Here is a 10,538-nt window from a genome sequence, read left to right as displayed (position 1 = left end):
TTTTAGAAAATACCAAAACTACTTTGGTTACCAAGTGCATGCATACATGCATGAGTAATGTATAGAAGGTTATTATCGTAGTTTACCTTGGCATTTTGAATGAGGGATTGAAGGCTCTTAAGTTTTCTATGAGGCCATCTGTTTATGTTTAGCTCTCTGCATCTTTTCTTCAACAATGTTGACCCTATCCCTAGTTCCTTTGCTGCCCTGATTATCGACATCTCAAAGTACTTCGCTATCTCTTCAAACTCCAATGGTCTCAATCTATTTGCCACCTTCCGGTCACCGTGATCAGTGGTGGCAGCACTAGAACTACCTGTAGCCTCACCACCGGATTTACAGTCTTCACTGAAACTAACCAATGGTAAATTACCATCCTCCCAACAATCCCATAAGCTTATGTCTTCAAGGGGATCAAGATCATGAAACTCATTTCTAGAAATGATGTTTTGATCTTTGTTAAGTACTGTGGAAACATTCTGATCGAGCACTTCATGCGATTTTTCCGACAACTCGAAATCCTGATGGTTGAGCAGGTCACCACTGCAAAAATCAAACCATGTTTTGATCAATATAAACAAAATCACTTTTCTGTGCGAAAGATGGTGTAATGAGTGACATTTATATATACCTGAACAGATCCTGATGATCAAAGTACTGAAACCGATCGAGGTCATCTATGGGGTTTTGATGATCTGCAGGCGGATCCATTTGTGAGGGAGAAGTTAAAGAGTCGCGGTAAGAATGTGCTGATTTATATAAGGGAAGTGGGAGAAGTAACGAATAACAAATAAAGAGGAAATGAATGGTCTTTGAGCCGTAACCTTATTCTGTGATGATTTATATAAGGGAAGTGGGAGAAGTAATAAATAACAAATAAAGAGGAAATGAATGGTCTTTGAGCCGTTACCTTCTTCTGTGATGATTTATATAAGGTAAGTGGGAGGAGTAATAAATAAAAAATAAAGAGGAAATGAATGGTCTTTGAGCCGTAACATTCTTCTTCAATTCACACACATATACGCATATGTTGCTGCAAATTAGGACTTTTGTGCCTCATGCATTTAATGCATCACATGCCTACTGCATATTCTTGACTTTGAAGCTACGTACCAGTTTCGAATTTCCCCAGTAGCACACTTTTCATTAGAAAGTACTCCAAGTCTTCACACATGCAAATTATGACTTGAGTGTCGCTATAGGTAACTAATAAAACTTTATTTTTTTAACCCCTTAAATATCAGTACAAGCATCTAACATCGACATTTAAATTCTAAATTTCTTTTTATTACTAAAACTAGCATCTATTCAAGTCTATAAACCATGAATCTTGGGAACACGGCAAAACCCAAATAAGTCTTATCATCTATGTAAAAACTCAGGGTTTTTACCAGTGAATCTATCAGTAGCGGAGCTTGAACAATTACCTTGGGGGAGGGGGGGCCGAAAATATTATAAACTGAAATTAACAAAAAAAAAATCAAAATCAAAATTTGAACAATAACCAATAACTCATTTAACAATAACCAAATCTATAAGTTCATAACTTATAAATCAAATTGGAAAATCGCCAAATCACAAATGACAGCCAAATTAAAAAAGAAACTCAGTAAGACAGTAGTAACGCATAAATAGGCAACAGATTGACTGAAAACAGCAGCAGCAGTGCAATACGCCAACACCAACAATCAACAATCTTACAATCAGAAAAGAAAGAACAGCTGAACAGGATATGGGTCTCGGGATTACATACCTGATTTCTGTGAAGTGTGAATAGGGATTTGGGCATTAGGCGATGGCGATTGGCGAGAGTGAGACCAGGCGACTGACTTGGCAAGACAGCGAGAAACGAACAGCAGGCGAGATAGGCAGCGAATTGGGCAAATAGGGATGAATCGATTTTGATTTCTTGATACCGGGCTTGGTAACGCTTGCCTATAACCCAAGTGGGGTAACAAAGTGGATGTTCATTTGAGTTGGCCCAGTAGGCAATGTGGGCCTGAAGAGCCGAGGCATGCTATCTATCCACTGTCGAGAGAGAAGAGTTTTTGTAGCTCTGTGAAGCCAGCCTGACGCATTGCCTCTTTCTCTAAGACCCAAGCCTAAGCTCAAGCCACATGAATCAACTCTCGACTTGGATCGGGCAAGAGTATTGGACCATTCTGATTAGGAATCGGGAGGGGCCAAAGCCCAAGTTTGAAGATAGCAGGCTTATAACAATTTTATTTTGAACTACAATTCCTACTCCTGGCCCCAATAATACTACGCCCCTGGAATCTATGATGTCTAGTGTAAACGTTATGGTCATATATCATTAAGATTCTATGGACTTAGAATGTGTGATTCCGCCTCATTCCCTGTTCCTTGTTTGGTTGTGGGCTTAAGGCGGGGTCACCCATCCAAAATGCCCTTGCAATCTTACTGATATACGACTAGTTTACGCCAATCGACTATAAAAGAACTAGTAGGACTTATAATGCAAATTTCGTCAAAATTTGTTGAAACATTCGTAATGATGGAACTCGCTAACTACGTTATAAAATATTCATAGTGGTATTACCAAGGATAAAACAGGGAGTATAAAAGCACACATAGAATACTCTATCATCCCAAAACAATAAACTCCTTTTAAATTGACTCAGTTCAAGTTACAATAAGAAATTTCCAAGGTCGTCATGTGACATCAGGAGGGTTGTTCCTCACCATAATCAATTTCTTGTACTACGCAAAGTTTTCCACATCTTTTTCCAAACTCTTGAAGTCCCAATCAAAATGCAAATTTCGGGACGTAATTCCCTCTATCGAGGGGATGATGTGACAACCATAAAATTTCGGTCAAGTCAAAGTCAAACAAAGTCAACTAGACAAACCGGTCAACTCCATTAACCCTTGTATGATAGGGTTTACGTTATGTAATCACTGTACAATTCGCTATTTTAATGAGAAAACATCATTTGGAAAGTTCATGTGTTTGATTTTCCTTAGCCTTAACAGTGCTAAACAATGAACCAAAGCGATAAAACACTATTGCACAATCATCGGGATTGTGTAGGACACTAAATCATGGCTTAACGGGGTCTATGGACCTTGCGTTGCGAAGCCGGACACTCAAAAAGATCACAAACGAAACCTCTCTCAATATCATTCAAACCCTACTCAAGTTTACTTGACGCTAATAGGATCAAAACTCATACACTACGATATAAATTGACGTTAATAGCAACATAATATAGTACAACGTTATAACTATAATCAAATTAAATTATGATACCATATTAAAATCAAATCAAAGTATAATGCTCTAATTAAATTAAAAGAATCAAACTTGAATGCTATAATTAAACTTCAAATCAAAGTAGATTGTTATAATCAAATCATAACCTATCTTTTATAAAACTCCATTTTTATAAACTTTACATTAAATTTTATAAAACTCTATTTTTATAAACTTTACTTTAAATTTTATAAAACTCTTATATTAATTATGTAAAAGATGCTTGTGTTAGTGGGAAATTATGAAGACCACCAAAAGCAAAAAGATTATTCCCATGGTCTCCCACTCACACCTCCCATCCACTTTCCTTTCATTTTTCTCCCAACACATTATTCTCTTCACCACTTAAACCTTCTCTATTCTTTCTCTCACTCTCAATCTCGAAATTTCCTCCAAGAATACTCATATTCCATCCAAGAACAATCTATTATACTCAAATCTTCATCCCTCTTGAAGCATTCATCAAGGTATGTTGTTAAAAGTTTCAAATTCATACAAGAAACAAATTAAATCCACCAAAATATCTAAAACTCATTTTTTTCATAAACCTGATTTTTCTCAGAATACCATCAATAAAATAAGAAGTTCTGGAAATTTTCAGAAAATAACTTATTTTTATTGAATTATCATAATTATTTCAATAAAGTAGGGCAATAATTCACATAAAATACTTGTTGCATTCAATAAATTCTGAGAAAATTCTGGGATGACATGTATACTGATTAAACATGATATATGAAGTTTCATGCATTTATATTACGGTTTACTATTATTTATGCTTTTATTGATTAATTAATAATGAAATATATAAAAAATACTTCCCATAGTCACAAATATCTGAAACTTATACACTGAGCTCTACATCATGTTATAAAACTATGGTTAATTTTACAGATTTTTTGAGAATCATTTACTATTTTTCCCGAATTTTGTGTTGTTTAATCATTAAAATATTAAATAAATACTAAAACAGTTCAGAAAAATATACAAATTTTACAGTAATTCATATTGTATGAAATAATGATTTCCTAATAATTTCATAATTTTTCAATACTGTTTACTATTTAAAACTATTTTCCTAAGTATTTAAGCATGTAAAAAATGCATTTTAATGATTATTTCATATAAATAATTGTTAAAATCTGTAAATAATTATAATTGGGCAAGTTATTATTTTAATAAGAAATTATTAAAATCTGGCCTAAATTGAAAATATAAATTAATTATGCAAAGTAAGTAATTCAATTTAAAATTCATTTAACAAATAAATACCTTAATATTATAATCAAAATGAATTATTGTTAATTCATCTAATATAAGAATACGTGTCTAATTATTTGTATTAATACTCCATTCTTGTTTAGCAGTTCCTAAACCAAAACTATTAATTATATTAGGTTCTACGCCATTTTGACCCGAATCGTCTATCGTACGACACACGCATTTCGTTTTGGGACTAAAGTGAGTAATCTACCCCATATTTTATAACTTTCAATACTTTTGGGGTGTATCATGTGGTTCTAATATGTTCCAACTTCATTTTATTGTTTTATCACAATTGAGACATTGTTGGGACATTTATACGTGAGTCATTAATTGTATAACTATTGTTTGTTTACGCTACATGTACTTGTAGTGCATTATCATTTTTAGTCTAATCTCCATGACTATGCCCGTATTCTTGAGGTACGTTATGGACAATAATAGCGCTATTGGGTTGACCACCCCGCCTTGGGACGCTAAGGTGATTGATCGCACGTGGTTGAGTGTGTATGATGATTAGATGCTCCATCCTATATATATTTATATATATATACATATGTATATATAGGGTGAGGACTTATTGTTGTTGTTATCATTTGTTAATCAATTTTTGATTTATAAACCGTTATCTCAAATACAATTGTTTGCCGACTTCAAAAGAAAACAAATTTCCAATTATAAAGGTTTCAACTTCACAATTTTCTCTACTAAAATTAGATTACTCACCAACTCTTGTAGTTGACCTGTTTTTACCCATGATGCAGATTTGAAGAATGAAGTTGATGAAAAATAGGTTGTGCCTTAGAAATCCACAAGACTATTTAAATTTGATGTAATAAATGTTGTTCATATTTTGATTTGTATTTGTATGTTGTGGATCTTGTTTGCATACTTAGTACTTAATTGAATCTAATCATATTATAACATAGTTGTCATGAGACTTTGAACAATATATCACGCCTCGATTGATTCCGACAAGGATCGGGGTGTGACACTTTTGAGAAGACTTAATCATTGAAAACATTTAGATTTCATTTTTGTAAGCATTAAACATTTCAATCCCATCATTTTTCTTGTTTGATTTGTTCTTAGCCATGTGTGGCTAAGAAACCCTAGTTTCTAGTTCTTGTTCAAAACATGTTGACTGCTTGACTTGAGGCATATGATTTGATGCTTGATTTGTGATTCTATTCTAGTGATTATGTTTTTGTTTAAACTAGAATCCTTGAATTTGATTTGTGTTTGATTGGCCACTTTCATGAATTGAATTCTTGTGCAGTTAATTAACTTTTAGGGCACCTAATCGTTCTATTAAGTTAATAATTGGTAACAAGCAATAAGTTTTCTTATTGTAAAACATATATCACATGTTTTCACACTTCCGAGCGTATGAGAAGAAATGAACATTGTTGGGAAGCTTGTACAAAACTTAATGCAGTTTTTCAATACAATCTAAGAGCGTGTTTAGGTTGAATTAGTAAAGCTAGGTCTAGTCAAAAAGCGTGTTTTGGTTAGATAATTTGACAAGCGAGAGGTGTTAGAGCGTGTTAATATCTTTCAGTACCAACTTAGAATAGCAATCATGAATTACATCAAGTCATAATCAAGTTGAACAGCAACATTGAGAACTAGAACTGGAAGCACTTTTACAATTTGTTTACAAATCTGTTTTATTTTGTGGATGTTTTTAAAGTAGATTGTTATTTTCATTATTTGACTTTTGCAAACAAAACCCCCATTTGTTACCAAAGTACCTTGTGCAAAAAGGTATAGACTTTTGTCCCGTGTCTCTGTGGTTCGACCCTGCTTGCCTTGTACTACTTTTTAGTGCATTAAAGCAGTGTATTTTGGAGTATATTGTATCCCTTCATTTGTTGGGTTTGACACACCTAACAAATTGGCGTCGTTGCCGGGGACACAGTGTTACTAATTGTTTATGCCTAGATCTTTTCGTACAGGTACACCACTGCCAATTGACTCGGAGATAGAGAAGACTGCAAAGAAGTTAAGGAAGCAAGCCAAGCTTCGTAAGAGGCAACCGGTTTCCGGTACTTCTTCATCATCTAATCCCCCGGTCATTAACATTTGGGAGGATATTCCCCTCTCAAGTGTGTCCGCATCCGAAACAGAAAGTCTATCACCTTCACCTCAACCATCCTCATCCAGAAATACCACCCCACCCTCTTCGCCTACTCATTACAGCCCAAACACTACACCCACAGAAACTTCAACCACTACTCATACCATGGGAGACAGCCATGGAGGGAATCCACCTCCAAATCCACCACCCGAACAAACCCTTCGCCAATGGGCGAGGCAAGAGGTTACTCAACAACCTCTTTGCATCACCTATCCGGCAGCCACAAACCTTGAATTGAAATCCGGTCTCATTCACTTACTCCCAACCTTTAGAGGCTTAGAAAATGAAGATCCCCACAAGTTCCTCACGGAGTTCCATGTTGTGTGTGTTGGCATGAAACCACACAATGTCACTGAAGACCAAATCAAGCTTAGAGCATTCCCCTTCGCGGTGCAAGACTCAGCAAAAGATTGGCTTTATGACCTTCCACCGGGGACGGTCAACACATGGTAGATCTTGCACGCCTCTTCTTAGACAAATACTTCCCATAAATGAAAGCCTCAGCCCTAAGAAGAGAGATAATTGGGATCAAACAACACAAGAGAGAAGCCTTTCATACATATTGGGAGAGGTTCAAAAAGCTTTGTGCCCGTTGCCCAAAGCATGGTATTAGTGAGTATCAAATCCTTCAATACTTCATTGAAGGCATGACTCCTTGGGAAAGAAGACTTCTTAATGCTTCAAGTGGAGGATCTTTGACTGACAAGACCCCAACGGAGATTCGGGATCTCATAAAAAACATGGCGGAGGATTCAAAGCATACTAGTCAAGATGAAGATTGGTACACAGATGCACCTCGAGGTGTAAAAGAGGTGCACACTCCTCAAATTGAAGCTCAACTATCTGAGTTGACTAAGGTGGTAATGATGCTTGCTAAGGACAAAGGTGTGCAATCCACACCCCGTCCCTGTGGCATTTGCACTCAAGTGGGACACCCGACTGATATGTGTCCTCAATTGCAAGAAGAAGAATATGAAGAAGCAAATGTTATAGGAGGCTATTCCGGGCATAATCAAAGAACTTATGATCAGCCCCGAGGCAATCAAGGGTGGAACAACAACCAAAACATGGGCTATCAACAAAGACCCCCACCCCATTACCAAGCAAGGCCTCCATTCCCACAACAGAATTACCAACCGAGGCAACTACAACCTCCTCCTCAACAAGCCGAATCCTCAAGTATGTCCTTAGAAGACATAGTCAAAATCCTTGCCACCAGCACCCAAAGTTTTCAGCAAGAGACCAAGGCAAGCATCAAGAATCTTGAGCAACAAATGGCACAACTTGCTCAATCGGTGAGCAAAATGGAGAATCAAGGAAAGCTACCTCCTCAAACTGAAAAGAACCCAAAGCACAATGCTTGTGCAATTAGCTTGAGGAGTGGAAAGAAATATGACGGCCCGAAGATGCCCGAAGAAGAAGAAGAGGAGTTGGTGATAGAAGAACCACCAAAGAAAGATGAAAAGAAAGAAGAAATGGTGGAGAAAAAGAAGCCGGAAGAGAAAGAAGCAAAGATCACACCACCACCTTTTCCATCAAGGTTGAGCAGCAACAAAAAAGAGAGAGAAGATAGTGAAATCATGGAAATGTTCCGGAAAGTTGAAGTCAACATCCCTCTCTTAGATGCGATCAAACAGGTACCTAGATATGCTAAGTTCCTTAAGGAACTTTGCACATCTAAAAAGAAGCTGCGAGGTAATGAGACAGTGAAAGTAAGTGAAAATGTGTCTGCAGTTTTGCAGAAAAGGATGCCCCCAAAGTGCAAGGATCCAGGTGTTTTTACCGTTCCTTGCAAATTGGGAAACTTGTATGTCCCCCGTGCTATGCTAGATTTAGGAGCTTCAATTAATGTTTTACCATATTCTGTTTATAAATCTATTGGCGTAGGCACTTTAACAAAAACAGGGGTAATCATCCAACTTGCAGATCGTTCTATAGTACACCCAAAAGGTGTATTAGAGGATGTTTTGGTGCAAGTTAATGAGCTTGTCTTTCCTGCAGATTTTTATGTGCTTGATATGGGAGATGATGACCATCCATCCTCGAGTTCCATACTTTTAGGTAGACCATTCTTGAAAACAGCAAGAACAAAAATTGATGTCTACAATGGTACATTGTCCATGGAATTCGATGGGGAGGTCATCAACTTCAATATCTATGAGGCAATGAGATACCCAAGTGATGTTCATTGCATAAATTTTGTTGATATAATCCAACCTTTGACTGAAAAGTGTTTTGAGTTGACTAACCATGATTTGTTGGAGTTAGTTTTGAGCAGGAATTTTGATAGCAATTCAGTCAAAGAGATTGCAGAAAATTTCAAGTTAGATGAAGAGTTGCTGGAAATTGTGGAGAGCATGGAAGAAAAGAAGAAAATAAGGTATGATAATAGCAATGTGAAATTGCTCATTTCTGACACAAAACTTCTTCCTTCCGTTGTGCAGACACCTAAGCTAGAATTGAAGACTCTTCCAGATCATTTGAAGTATGCGTACCTTGGGGAAGAGAAGACTTTGCCTGTCATTATCTCCAACAAGCTGTGCATTGTAGAAGAAGATGAGTTGGTGACTTTGCTGAAAAAGTATAAGAAAGCTATTGGGTGGACAATTGCTGACATAAAAGGGTTGAGCCCTTCCTTGTGCATGCATAAGATCCTCATGGAGGAGGACTTCAAACCAACTCGAGAGGCACAGAGAAGACTGAATCCACCCATGATGGAGGTGGTAAAGAAAGAAATCATGAAGCTTTTGGATGCAGGCATGATTTACCCTATCTCAGATAGTAAATGGGTGAGCCCCGTTCAGGTAGTCCCGAAAAAAGCAGGGGTCACAGTTGTCAAGAATTCTGAGGGAGATTTGGTGCCAACCCGTGTGCAAAACGGGTGGAGGGTTTGTATTGACTATAGAAAGTTGAATGCCTCAACGAGAAAAGACCATTTTCCCTTGCCATTTATTGACCAAATGCTAGAGAGATTGGCGGGTAAATCTCATTACTGTTGCTTGGATGGTTTCTCAGGTTTTCATCAAATTCCGGTAGCCCCAGAAGACCAAGAGAAAACCACCTTCACTTGTCCCTTTGGCACATTTGCTTATAGGCGTATGCCTTCTGGTCTATGCAATGCGCCTGCAACATTTCAGAGATGCATGATGAGCATTTTTTCTGAATATGTTGAAAACATCATTGAAGTTTTCATGGATGACTTCACAGTCTATGGAAACTCCTTTGATGAATGTTTGAGCAATCTAACAAAAATTTTGCAAAGGTGCATTGACACAGATCTTGTGCTTAACTATGAAAAATGCCATTTCATGGTGGACAAAGGATTGATTCTAGGTCATATTGTGTCCCGAAAAGGCTTGGAAGTTGACAAAGCCAAGATAGATGTTATCAAAAGTCTTCCTTACCCGACAAAATGTTCGGGAAGTTCGTTCGTTTCTTGGCCATGCAGGTTTCTATCGGCGGTTCATTAAAGATTTTTCAAAGATTACAGTGCCGATGTGTCAACTACTCCAAAAAGATGCTGAATTTGAGTTCACTCAGCCATGCAAGGATGTCTTCGATCGTTTGAAGGATTTACTCACCTCTGCTCCAATCATCCAACCACCTAATTGGGATCTCCCATTCGAGATCATGTGTGACGCGAGCAACACGGCTGTAGGGGCAGTATTGGGTCAAAAGGTGGGTCGAGCACACCATGTCATCTACTATGCATCAAAGACCCTTGATAGGGCACAATGCAACTACACCACAACAGAAAAAGAGTTGCTCGCTATTGTTTTTGCACTAGAGAAGTTCCGGCAATACCTCCTTGGAACTAAAGTGATCATCTATTCGGACCACGCAGCCATAAAGCACTTACTT

This window comes from Lactuca virosa, chromosome 1 (genome assembly GCF_052849685.1).
Source record: "Lactuca virosa cultivar CGN04683 chromosome 1, Lactuca_virosa_CGN04683_v6, whole genome shotgun sequence".
Lineage (NCBI taxonomy): Eukaryota > Viridiplantae > Streptophyta > Magnoliopsida > Asterales > Asteraceae > Lactuca > Lactuca virosa.
This window is presented reverse-complemented; position numbering follows the sequence as displayed.